We start from the raw sequence: 14,284 nt of genomic DNA on the forward strand, positions 1-14,284 counted from the left end.
CCAGACTTGTACTATAATTATGCGAAATTTCATCAAGATCAGTTCAGCCGTTTTAGAGATAACTTCAAACAAACATCCATCTAAACATTCGCATTTATAATATTAGTAAGAAGATAAGAAGTAAGATTACGTGAAACAAAAACTTTATATGAATTTTGTCACTATGTTTATAATATGTAGATTTTGCATAACATCATCCTGTATATATTAGTACAATATTAATCGGCTGTCTAATAACCTGTCAATCGCTACCATGTACATAGATATAGAGATTAAGCGGTAATTAAAAAAAAAACTTTTTACGAATCACATGTGCTTCAATAAAAATTCCGACAAGGTATTTTTTTGTTGGAATCAATTAATTCTAGAGGTCAATGACATGGTTGTGTGACATTTATCGTTAAGATCACAAATAATTAATACGAGAATGACTACTCTATACATTATTGACAATGACATAAATTAAATTATTCAAACTTTCGTGAGACATTATACTAAACTGATATATAAACATGGCTAAACACTCACGTATATACGTCCGGTGGCGGCACCGACTAGTTTCGAGCCCATCGGGGGCCCTTCATCAGGATGAGTGGTACTGGTATTATTTCGCGGACGCGGCCCGTCGCTCAGTGAGCGTGGTTAGCCGTGTTTATATATCAGTTTATGACATAAATTATACATTTCTAGCTATCGCCCGTGCCAGTCCGCGCGGGATTAAAAAAACTTAATTAGTAGCCTGTGTTCTTCCAGATTATGTTCTACATCTATGCCTTTCAGCAAGATCAATGCGGTCATTCTGACCAATATTAACATTTATAATATTACTAAGATTGTAACAACTTCTTTTAAATGTCTTAAAATTAGATTTAAAGGTACAAGGACCAATAATTTTGTTGTTTTTTTTTAATTTAAACATTCCTGTTTGATAATAAAATCATATATTTTTTTAAATAGCTTACTTATGAGTAATAAATGAGTAATTTTTCATTTTACCAAAAGATAGTATTTTTAAACAAAACACGAATGATTGTTTGAAGAGTTTTTTGGATTACATGTATCTTTTAATATGCACACAAACTTTTGTTCTACAATGTCACGCTTTCAAAATTTCTAATGACATTGTCCTTCTGTCATTTTACAATCTATTCCATACAAAGTAAAACACTTTTATCTTCATGACTAAATTAGTACCGCGCTCGACTTTCCCTGTGGCAACGTGCGCCCTTTCTCCTGAATAAAGACAATTGTATTACAAATAATTGTGCCGCGACTAAATGTTATGTTACGGTTATTGTGAAAAATAAGACATTCATAATCTTGCCCGCAAAAATTAAAAAATGTTTACATAAAAAAAAATTGTACTACTAGTTAAAATATAATCTTACTAAATAACTAACCACTACAAAATAAATGAATTAATTAATACTGTATTAAATAAACTATATACTAAAACTAAACCAAACTAAAAATAAAACTAAATAATATAAAAAATCGACCCCAAATCTACTAAAAACTTGATATGTTACTAATATTATAAATGCGAAAATTTGAAGGAATCTTCGGAACGGCTGAACGGATCTCGATGAAATTTGACATACATATAGAATATAGTCTGGAAGAACACATAGGCTGCTAATTAAGTTTTTTTTTTAATTGCGCAGACAAAGTCGCGGGGGACAGCTGGTGGATAAGTATTCAAATGTAACAATAACAATGTATTTTTTTACCATCTTCATGTACTTGATATTGCTATACAATACTTAGGTGTCAAATGTCACTAAATAAAATTGTATTTCTTCTCAAAGTAGGTTAAGGTTTTAGTAAAAATTTACATTCAAATATGACTATAGTTGACGGTTATTATTTTGATTGACTTTTAAAATATGCATCAAAGATGTCGCAAGAATTATGATTTACACCGTTGTTTGACTTTTTAATTAAATATACGCGTGAAATTAATAATGGTCATATAGAATTGTTTATTAATTTATTTATAGATATTAAATTAGCAATATGTCAGGGATTCGAATTTAATTAACATATTGTGATAAACAAAATCTATCTTTTACAATTCTAATGCGACACTTGTCTCTTTTTTTCTCAAAGAGAATGAAAGGGACAACGATATGTATGAAATATTACGATAACATAGTTCAATAAAATCTTCACATTTATTTTAAGAACTAATAAAACGACATTTAAATTTTATAATCACATAAAAAATAACACAAATACAGTGTCTATTTGTGTAACTTTGATATTAGACGGTATCTGTCATGCGCAGTCGAATCTCGCCTGCCAGATAATTTTTCATACGTCCGTCTTACTGTCAAGTCGTCCGTATCGAGTGTTACACCTTTCTCTCTTTTCGTATCTGTCATATGCAGTCGAATCTCGCGTGCCAGATACAACGCCACTAGACGTTTTATAGAATGACATAAATGTGTATACTACCAGTAACACGATTAAGATTGCGTTAAGCGTCTGCGCCAAGGAATATTCAACACCTTTGTTGTATAAGAATGACAGACGTAATATTCAGTGCAGGTGGTTATGTAATAGGTTATATGGAACACAATTCAAATGAAATTAAACACATTTTATAACAAAAGTGTGGCAAAAAGAGCCAGCTCAGCAATTGCATGAACATAAGCAGTCCAAACAACTGATGATTAAAGGTACGCGTCCATTGGCCCGCGCCGGACGCAACCACGGATTGAACGGATTTGCTTTGTCTTGTTGCTTACGCGGATTGACGCAGCGCTACCTAAAGTCATACAAAGGAAACTAAAATCCGCTGCAGGCCGTGCGTGTGGTGCGTCCGGATCGGTACAATGGACGCGCGCATTAGGCTTTTAAAACATACTACCGTTTGCATGTGACTTTGTCAGCGCGGAAAAATAGTATATATCGCGGCGCTTATCTAGTTCCGAATATAATAGAACCAACTTTCATTTAAAATAATATTTGCATAGACTATAAAACTTCTCTCGTGCCGATATGCACTATGGTATTTATAAAAGTTCATAAAACGCAAATATGAACCTTGACACAACGTAATAAAGTCAATTTTAGTCTAAGGCATATATTAGAAATCGTATATGAATTATAATTTAATAGATGCGTATTGTAAGCAAATTTCAATAAACGATTGCAATAAATCCGAGATGATTGACTTGTGTCTTATAGAATGATGGTGTTGTAAGATGTAACACAATTTTACAACCTTATAATACACGCAATGGAATTACAATAATATTTCTCATCATAGAATACATAATACGTCTATTAATTATATTTGTGTTCGATGAATTATGCCTACACAGTATTATAAGTAACTAGCTGTCGCCCGTGACTCCGTCCGTGCGCAAATAAATGTTAATTAGTAGCCTATGTTTTCTTCTAGACTATGTTCTACGTCTATGCCAAACATCAGTGAGGTCCATACATCCATCTAAACATTCGCATTTATAATATTAGTAAGATTACAAGGTGTGAAACGAAAAACCGGCCACTGGAATTCGCTGAAATAGTGAAGCAACTGCTGGTCATAGACAGCTACAATTGCAGATGCGTTGCCCACCTGTAATAAACAGAGGAGGGAACGCGCAGAGAGAAGATATTTCCCCTACCCGTCTTACTTAGCCGCTAAATCGGCATCCCGTGAACGTGAGACAAAATTTAGATCGTCACCTACCATATCTTAGAAATATATTAAAGTTAATCCTAATACCGTCTATATCTCAGAAATGTTATACGAAATAATAAAATAGGCAGCATGATTTAACAATTGGTTACACTAATACCAGCGAGGCTTAAAACCTATTTTCACTAACTCGATTAGCGACGCGACTCTGGCGGATTACAACTTCTATTATACAAGTTGCGTTTTTAACCGTAGCCTTGGGTCAGAAACAAAAGACAATCGATTTTATTAAAACGAATAAATTAACGCAAATTCAGGAACAAGCCTGATGTTAAACGAAGTTATGATTTGCAAGTGCCAATTGACACTTTTTTTAAAAGCATGTACTAACTGGATGGAAACACCTACGTCGACAGCTTAATCCAAAATTTTAAGCGCACAACAAACGATGATTTTAATAGCTTAGTGGAAACGGAGTTAAATGCTTGCCCGGGCACGTCTGGATTCGAATCGGTTGCGAACGCAGCGTTTCCAATCGCCGTGACATTCGGTTCACTATGATTAATTTCACACACGCTCGTCTCTTCACGCTTGTCATTGTCGGGGTAAAAGGATCAGAGGACTGAGGATTTAAACTAATCTTCTATCAAAATTTATAAAATAAAAAAATACTATGACCTTAGGACAAATTTCAAGCATTGCTCTTTTAATATAAACCCTTTCAAATCTGAATCAAAAAAGCAAATCTCTTTCAATTTTAACGTATAAGATATTGCCAACTTAAAAGACTTTTTAATGCAAACCAAGTCTTAATATGAATGAGAGGATTTCTCGTACAAATCGACAGTAAAGGCCTTCCTTAGTGCACACTTAATCACTCTGAGAGGTGAGAGGGAGAGTGTTCTACATAGATCGTTCACTCAAAACTCTACTCAAAGAAAATCCTCACTTTTAGTGTGTTCGCACCCTTATTTATGAAATGGTAATGTATGCAAAAACAGGGTTGGTTGCAAAGTTTGTATGCACGTAGCCTTAAAAATTGTTAAATATCTTTAAGTATAATACTATAAATTCATGTTTTGCAACTTGTAATTTTCAAATGGCGTGACAATTAATCGCTATCTCTGTTTTTTTGAAAGAGAGCGTAAAGGATGGCAATATAAAACAAGTTAAGACAGCGAATTGTTTCTTCATATTTCCCAATTAGTAACTACGCAGTGTCTGCTCTATTTGCTTTGAAATTATTATACATACAGTGTAATCAAGGGTCATTAAAATTAAATAAAAATTATATCGTTTAAAATAAATCAGTGAAAACATACCTTATTCGTTAGGGACGCGATCTGTAACAAAAATAAGTTATTACTTAACAAGAAAAATAAAATTCAACTTTTATTCTATAAATTAATAAAATTAGAATATCTGTGTGTAATATTTAATATTTAAAAAAGTCATATTTCCAATTTTTTAAATGTTTATGGTCCTGTCTGTCCGTCCGTAAGTCTACGATTGTTCCTAGTAAACGAAGCTGGACAGATTTTGACGGGGCTGGAACTGGACTGGAAAGTATGTAGCTTATATGCACGGGAGTCAGACTTATCTAATTCCAACGTTCTTATGGTGAAGGAAAACATCGTGATGCAACCTGCACATATACGAAAAAATCCAAGATATGTGTAAGGGCGCGTCCATAAATTACGTGAGGGTTTTTTTTATTATCTGCCCCTCCCCCTCCCCGTGGTGAGATGTCGTGAGATTTTATTTAACCCCCTCCCCATATCCTCCAATCTCGCGTGAGATTTTTCAAAATATGAGTTTCTTACGTAAACACGTTGGATTGTTTATTGTAAAAAGAAAAAAAAATAGCTTCGAGCTTTTGTTTTTTTTGTTTCCATCAGAAAAAAAATCGTGAGATTTGACTCGACCCCCTCCCCCCCTTAAACACCTCAATTAATTTATGGATGCCCCCTAAAGACAATCTGTACTGGGACAGCATTGACTATGGCCTAGTCACCCCTAACTTAGGACAGGCTGCAAGACCCTCAGTGGAGACCGATAACCGCTTCTATACAATAATGTTATGCGTACTTATATGTGTTAACAATTAAAAATGAAGGCTTTAAAATTGAATTAGATATGCTGACGTTATTTATGTTGTAACTTAATTATAATAACTTAACAAGTTTCGCAGTGGCCATTATTTTTGCATAACTTATATTGTTAAAAGTATAACGCCTTGTAACAATTGCTTGCAATAACAACCGTACTTAGATTTTGACTAAAGTGTTAATTACGAAATCTCGATTATATGATACGCACGTGCGGTTTTTTGACGCGTTAAAACTCTGCGTTGGCGACTGGAATGATGAACGCTTTAAATCTTGTTTTCATCCAGCGTTCAGTGTCGTAGCGCGATAAAAAAGCGTCGCGTTTTAAAAGCGCTGTCGTATGAATTCAAACTGCATTTGTTTTTTTTACTTTTTACCGCGTTGAAAAAGCGCTCTTTGGATTGGGGGCTTACAAGAAATAAAGCTAATGATTCGATTTTTAAATGAAAACAAAAGAAAACTTTGGATAACAATGTTATTATACTAATATTATAAATGCGACTGTTTGGATAGATGGATGTTTTTTACATGGTGTCTTCAGAACGGCTGTCGAGAAGAACACATAGGCTACTATTTAAGTTCTTTTTTTATTCCGCGTGGACGTAGTTGCGGGCAACAGCTAGTAGTTTATAACAAAAGTAGTGAAATCGGAAGATGGATCGAACTGGGTGAACAAACTGGAGCGTCCACTTTATGATTGCAAATAACTTAATAACTTAGCATTGTTAACCAAAGCATGAATACGTTAATTAATTCCTTGACCTGTTACAACTTTAAACTCTTATTAATGTTCTTTATGTTTTTACCAGTTTTCGTAATAACGACCTTTATATAGAGCACTTTTTTTAAATTTTGAAATGACTTCATAAGTATGCGACATGTTTAAACATTATTTAAATTGCTTAAAGTAAAGGTCGATGTGTCTATGAACTTTATTAAAGGGTTAATTATTGTAATACAGTTATGTAACTGTTATATTTAAGTCATAAGCGTGGGTTTACACTGCTGAAACAGAAACTCCCTTCTTAATCAACATTGCCCTTTTTTAATACATAGGTTCGGCACAGTACTACTTCTCCATACATCTTTATCAGCTGTTTAATTTGAATTCACTCCCTTCTTACGCATATCCTCTTTCACACAATCCATCCATACAATCTTTGGTCTTCCTTTACCTTTGCTATCCACATTCAATCTCATTACTTTCTAGTTTTAATCATCTCTTCGGTGTATCATCATCAGTTCACTATACGTCACCACTAAGGTGCTCAGAGCCTACCTAAATTGACTAAGCCATAGTCAACCTGGCACAGTGCGTGTTGACTTCACACAAATCTTTGATTTTCTTCTTAGATCCTCGGATAAATGTTTAGATGTAAATCGAAGATTAAAAAACACATAAGTACATGACAGGTTTCGAACCTATGACCTGTAGATTACAAGTCAACTGCTTAACTCCTGAGCCATTGACGTTTTATCTTCGTTGTATGTTTTGTACAGATGTTTCCGCAGTGAAAACACAGTTATACGAACAAAGGCGTGGATCTAATCTGGTGTTTACAATAAATGTACGCAGAAAGTGAATGTGTTCCAGTTTCAAATGTTATATTGACCGACATCAAAATTATATAGAAACGTAATTATAGAATATATTATTGTGTCTACTGGAAGTGACGAGGGTGTTTATTATGGAAACTATCTGCTCTGTGGTCCGGTTACTGGTAAGCCTTCGTTTGCATGTTTAAGAATTACAAATTGTATGATAAATATTTAAATTGAATAATAAATTTAGATTAATTGTATTGTAGTATTTGGCATATCTTACTAATATTATAAATGCGAATGTTTAGATGGATGTTTGTTAGAAGGTATCTTCAGAACGCTGAATGGATTTAACATAGATGTAGACCCAACATAGCCTGTAAGGACACATCGGCTACTATTTTTTTTAATCCCGCGTGGACAGAGTTCGGTATAGCTATTAAATATAATTTTAATAGGTTGCTTGTTTGTTAATTTCATACACTTAATATGAATGTAATATTTTATCATAGTAAACTAGTCAAATTACCGTTGGCTTCTGAGACTTCTTCTTCTTAGTATACATCTTTATATATATAATTCTTCTGTGAGTGTGTATGTCACTGAACTTCTCTCAAACGACTGGACCGATTTTGATGAATTTTTTTGTGTGTGTTCAAGGGGATCTGGGAATGGTTTAGATTCACAATTTTGTCCGCTGGACAATGTTTTTTTTAATAAATTTTTAATTTATTAGTAGTTGTTGATTTTGGAATGTTTTACAATGGATCCGACAGACGGCGCTACCATCGCAGTGTCAAATTTTAAATAATATTCAAATTAAAGACGTGTAGACAGGACAACGTCTGTCGGGTCCGCTAGTATCTGTATAAAACATATGTCTTTCATCTTTGACAAAACAGAGATATCAATATGTTTTTAATGGAGATTTTAGACTCAGAAACTCACGGTAGTCCAATACATAACATCTACTATAAATTAAAATTGACATTGTATTTTTAACATTAGTGGCAAAACTCATATCAACCTTAAGATTGCATGAGACAAAATACATATGTGTTTTGCTTGATCACAAACTTCTAACAAACATCTATCCATCTAAACATTCGCATTTATAATATTAGTAAGATTCGGTCGCAATTAAACAAGAATTGCTTAACTCAACTTGACACATCTAGTAACTTTAGTGCGATGTAAATAATTATTATTGGACGAGTTGATTTGGTTTGATCTGATACTGTGTCATAGCATTGATTTATTTAATATTTTGCACTTTGAGTGACATTAAGTGAAAAAACTTAACACCGGTGTCATATTAAGTTGAATGAATAATTTGGAATAAATTTGTTCTGATATTTATCTTATTTCGCAAAGTTTAATATATAGGTAATTTTAAATAAAGCCGCTGCACCATGTCTGTTTGTTTGTCTATTTACATATTAAACAATATAAAACGTAGCAACTATAAATTACAGTAAGAACGTCAGATAAACGTACACCTGAAATTCGAAAAAACACATCGATCGAGGTGGGATTCGAACCTGGATATTTTATATTTTAGTCCGGTTTCGTCAAGCGCTTAACTGCCAAACTGACTTACAGCTATTACAAACGAAACTAAATTCAGAAAATTCCTGGTACAAAATTAATAAATCAGAATCTTAACATAGAACCTTACTAATATTATAATTGCGAATGGTTGGAGTCTGGAAGAACACATAGGCTACTAATTAAAAACTTAATTACGCGCGGACGGAATCGCGGACAACAGCTAGTATATCTATAAATATATACACATAACAAATGAAGGTTAAGGAATGATTATAATGCGGTGTATTCAATTTAATTACACACACAGTTATGTCCACCCACATAAACAGGCTTATAAATACTTAACCTCAACCCGTAAGACCTAAACTACGCACAAAAGACCATTACATACTGGGCCATAAAGCATCCTGTATAACAAGGAATTTAGCCTGGAATAACTCTCGTCATTATCATCATCAGCTCACTATAGGTCCCCACTGAGGGGCTCGGAGCCTACCATAAGTTAGCGACTACGCCATAGCAATGCTAGCGAAGTACGGGTTGATTCACACATATCTTCGAATCTCTTCTAACTTCACAGTGGAATAATGTTTAAATTTATTATGTTATAAGTTGGCAAACGAGTATGCAGCCACTTGAATTTGAACTAGGGAACGCTATCCACAAATATACGTATTACCAGATGCGTTACCTTTTTTAACAGAGATTTATATCGCCTTGTGGGTGAAAGGCTGAAATAAAATAAGATCGTCATTCGAAAGTAACTATTTAGGAACAAGTCTGAACTAAATGACCGTCATAAATTCATGTCACAATATGACATATGACATATGACAATTATGAACAAATCGATCGATTAGTTCAAGTGAAATTCACTAATATATCTGGGTGATCTAAAAACCTTTTGTTTGAATCTATTGTCTTTGGACCGGATTGAATGTTAGTAGGTTAATAAACCGTATGACAGTTCACCCCCCACGGGCGATAGCGTGAGGATAGCGGCCTTGATTGTGGTTTAGTTTCACCACTACTATTGTCAAACTCGTCTTTTATAGATATTTTGCAATCGCCCTCGAATCTGGTTATGATTCTTTCGAATTATATTTTATTAAACACCAAACGATGGTTTTAAGCAGGCGTTGTCAAGTTTGATTCTTTATTAAATAAAATACAGATAAAAATCGTTCGTAATCAATTAATTGGAACTTACTGTAACATTAGCAAGAGCTAATATTAATTTTGACTATACGGTCTAACCTCGGACGACCTGCATAAGTGAGAAATTATGGTTAGAGAGAAACCTCTATAAGCGAGAAATATAATGATTCCTTTGACTCTCGCTTCAAGGTCAACTCCATTTTCGTCACTGCAAAATTTGTTCGAGATAAAAGTGAGTTTTAGTAGTAGCGTATTAAATGCTCTCATTAGCATAGTTATGCGCCGGTTTTTTGCCGTTAAGAAATTAAGAATGTTAAGAACAAAATTATTATGACTAATCGTGGTAATTCCCATGAAAAATATGTTTTGGATTTGATGTCATTTGATTTGAAATATTATTTAATTCAAACTGTCAAAAATCAAACCAAATACGACTTTTTGATTTCCTAAGTCATATTTTACTCAGACACATGAATGTGGAAGAGAGAGAAGTGTCTCAAATGGAAATTCTATCCAATCTGTCTTATCCTCTGGGTTAAGGGATGATAGGTCATCAGTTCACTCTTGTTCAAGTAAAAACGACAACCATTTGTGTTAATAAAGGTTTTTTACGACGTCCATAGACATCCGCCGTGCCAGAGGAACCGTAGATGCGTTGCTAGCCCCTTAGTCGTAACTATTTGGAAATACCGCTGCGGACATATGTTCCTCAACGCGGCTGTGCGAGGTAAAAAGTTACGCGTAAACCTCTTCGCAAGGTGAGGTGAAAATATGTATCAGTTATATCAAATGGGTCGTCTATTAATAGCAGCAATTACTATGTTCCCACGAACTTATTCTTGTAGCATTTCGTATAACATGCGTGATGAGGGATCATTGTTAATGACATCATTATCTGAACTGCTGACTTCCTCATATTGGAGCCTCAATTAGTCATGCGTTAGGCTTTTTATCAGATGCGGTAAGGTTAGGGGTGTCACGGATGATTTGTAACCACAGTGAGTATGGACTTGGTAAATATATCTTACAAATACTATAGACGCGAATGTTGAGATGGATGGATTGATTGAACTTTGTTACAAGGTATCTCCGTAACTGCTAAACAGATCTTGATGAAATTTGGCATAAATGTAGAACGTAGACTGGAACATGACATGACACGGGCTACTATTTTATTTTTTGATTTTGTGCAGACGGAGTCTCGGGCGACATCTAATGTTTTTACATTTTACTTGCAGTAAAATGTAAAAAATCTAGGTATATCTACTTTATTGTTGGTGTATTTTTTATATTTATTTTTTGATTTATGCAACTGTAAGATTGGTGATAGGTAGGTGTCCGGCCATAAAGCCAAAATATTTAGATTGATAAGTTTGTTTCCTGACCCTAAGTAAGTGAAATAAGGACAGGTAGATGATGAATGATTTAAGCATTTTAGTAAAAATAAACTAATGCTTAATATCAATTTATTCGTACGAAGTCAAGTTCAAAGTTTATGTAGTCACCATAATTGTATTGAGCTGGGCCATCAGCATCATCGCTTGGATCACGACTTAATAATCATTTGGTAGGAAGACAGACAAAATTAACTTCACACAAAAAACAGTACCATAATTAATCGTAAACATTTTCGGTAGTTCCTTGTATTTTTTATTTATATCGCGTGCTAAAGAAAAGACAAATTTATTACGGTATTTTTTTTATTAAATAATAAAAAAAAACTTAAATATATGTAAATAATAATGGCGAAACACGTCTACGGAAGCTGAAAAATCGTTTCTAATTTGACGAATCATTAACTGTTTGATGCAAAGGTCATCGCTTAACGACATAGTAATTTTAATAATGAAAATATATTTAATTTTACATTAGAGGTTTTATTAGCATACTAGCTGGCACACGCGACACCGTCCGCACAGATTAAAAAAATAGCCTATATGTTCTTTCAGACTATGTCTATGTATGACAAAATTCATCGAGATCCGTTCAGACGTTCCGGAGATACCTTCAAACAAACATCCATCTAAACATTCACAATAATATTAGTAAGATTTATCTTTATTTTATTTCTAGAAATGAAATTATTCGGTAATTTAGAGATTTTTCAATTGTAAATCTAGTTCAGTTCTTATTAAAAATCTTATTGGATGTTACAACAATAATTTACATTAATAAAAAACGAAACGTCTTAAATAAACAAATTCATAGCAAAAGGTACCACTTACCAGAAAACTTTCACTTTTCACGAACAAAAGAATTTTGTTCAAGTAATTTTCGTAATCAAAATAATCACACAACAATGTATAAATGTTATAAATCTTGTAAAACAAGTTATTTTCCCATACTGATAACATCAGGTCCACTGTCTTACATTGTCTTTCAGTGTAATTGTTGCACATAGTATTAAACGATTCAAACTTTATCGCGGCTCGTGGTTAGCTGGGCTTTTTTGTACCTAAAGTATAAGGGAGGGAAATGAGCAAGCGGCTACACACGACAGACAGAAGTGGGAACACACAGAAAGAGAATTTTCTCTATCCAATGCGTCTCTTCTACCTTCCATTCCTTCTTTACAGGAATTCTCTGCATTGCTTTACTCTCCGTCAATACCTAAAATTGTGTTCTCTCCTGCCGTGGTTATATTCCGAGCCCTCATACGTTTTGAATGGTTTTATACAGTTAACTACCTAAGTACTAATTTGTAGTTAACTAAGGATACTCACATAAATATAAACGATATTGTATAATATTATGAAATTTATATTTTCTTGTTTTTTTTTAAAAGGATAATAAAATTAATATAAAAGACATGACAGACAAAGCTTTTGTATTTATGATGCGCGGATTAAAAAAAAGTAGATCGAATGACGCTCGCTCGATCGAACGTTGGACAAAAAACGTGAAATCTTGGTGCTCGATTATTATATATCTATTCTTAGAACGGACACCGTATGTCCACTGTATTGAGTTCAGAAAACTTAGTACTAATATCAGCTTTAATAACCGTATGTATACCAAACAACTGAACCTATGTAACGAGTTAGGTGTTACTCGAATCGTATTCTTCTCCGAGTTTTTCTAACATAAAACATCGATTCAATCATTAACAATGCAAACTTTAAGTTTGGACAAGGAATAAAGGAGACTAAAAGTCGTGCTGTCTGGAGAATAACGATAAAGATGACCAACCCCAAATAATTGAGAAAAGGCACAGATGGATGAGGAACAGTTTCAACAGTGGTTTTTTTTGGTAGAGCGCACTTTAACATTTTCGCACGAATCAGCCCGGCTCGCCCGGTGAAATACCACGACCAGACAGATGACAGGCGTAAAGTGGAACCAATTCCGCATTTCGTCTGATGAGTGTGCGTCCCGGAGGCCTAATTTAGTCCTCTGTCTCATCCCACCGTTTTTCTTATAAGGAAACGATGGGAAGTGGAAGTGGACTTTCCGAATGAGAGGATGCATGGAAAGGGAAAATATTTTATTTCTGTGCATCCTCTACTACGTCGATTAAAGGTAGGCAACGCATATGCAATTGCATATGTCTATGGGCAACGGTCACTTCGCTATTTCAGCGATTTCAGGTGGCCGTTCGCTCGTTTGCCACCTTATAATATAAAAAAAGGAACGTTAAAACTTGAAGTGTGGATGGTATATGTAGGTAGAAGACTAAAGAAAGTATTTGATTGTGTTAAAGATATGCGTAATATAGGAGTTATTTCACAGATCATTGTTAATTTCCTCTTTTTATATAGATTGATAAATTCAATAATTATATTAGCGATTGTTTTTCGCACGATCTTTAAGATTCTATTACGAGGTTATGATGAAACATATATTGTGTCTCTTATTATCCATTGTTCTTGCAAATGTCACGTCTAAATCTGTAATGATATAAGAGGGTAAGCAGACAGACTATCAATATTTTTGAATGGATTTGTAAAATAAGGGACAACAAGCCGCCGCAACAAGCGAACAACAAAAGTTTACTACACTTGAATTCAGATTAAAAATTGAAAAAAAAAATGGGACAGGCAAGAAAAACCTTTCGATTAAAAAGAAATGTTTTCAAAATTAGAACACCAAGAGCGGAGTTACGCGGTAACATATTAAAATATAGACGATGTAACCTCTTTCTTTTTGAAGTCGGCTTAAAGTTTAAGAAAGAAATTGTTGGCTACGTAAAATAGTTATAACCCACAGTTCTGTCTTATTAAGAGACATCAAAGTTGATCATTTCTATGAAAATATCTTCGCAAGAGAATAAAATGTC

General features: G+C 33.9%; 1 protein-coding gene across 2 annotated transcripts in view; it reads right to left on the reverse strand.

Annotated features, from left to right (window-relative positions):
• The window catches only part of sano (CABIT domain-containing protein serrano), a 90,190-nt gene that overhangs the window by 58,890 nt on the left and 17,016 nt on the right, over positions 1 to 14,284 (reverse strand). Inside the window, exon 2 of one of the 2 annotated variants that reach the window (XM_013313349.1) lies at positions 4,972 to 4,992. The exons of the other annotated variant lie outside the window; for it this stretch is intronic. The gene's annotated coding sequence lies outside the window, so the exon portion shown is untranslated. The remainder of the gene's footprint in view (positions 1 to 4,971; positions 4,993 to 14,284) is intronic. 2 annotated transcript variants of the gene reach the window in all.

The sequence above is a fragment of the Papilio xuthus genome, unplaced genomic scaffold (assembly GCF_000836235.2).
Source record: "Papilio xuthus unplaced genomic scaffold, Pxut_1.1 DF827570.1, whole genome shotgun sequence".
Taxonomy (NCBI): Eukaryota; Metazoa; Arthropoda; class Insecta; order Lepidoptera; family Papilionidae; genus Papilio; species Papilio xuthus.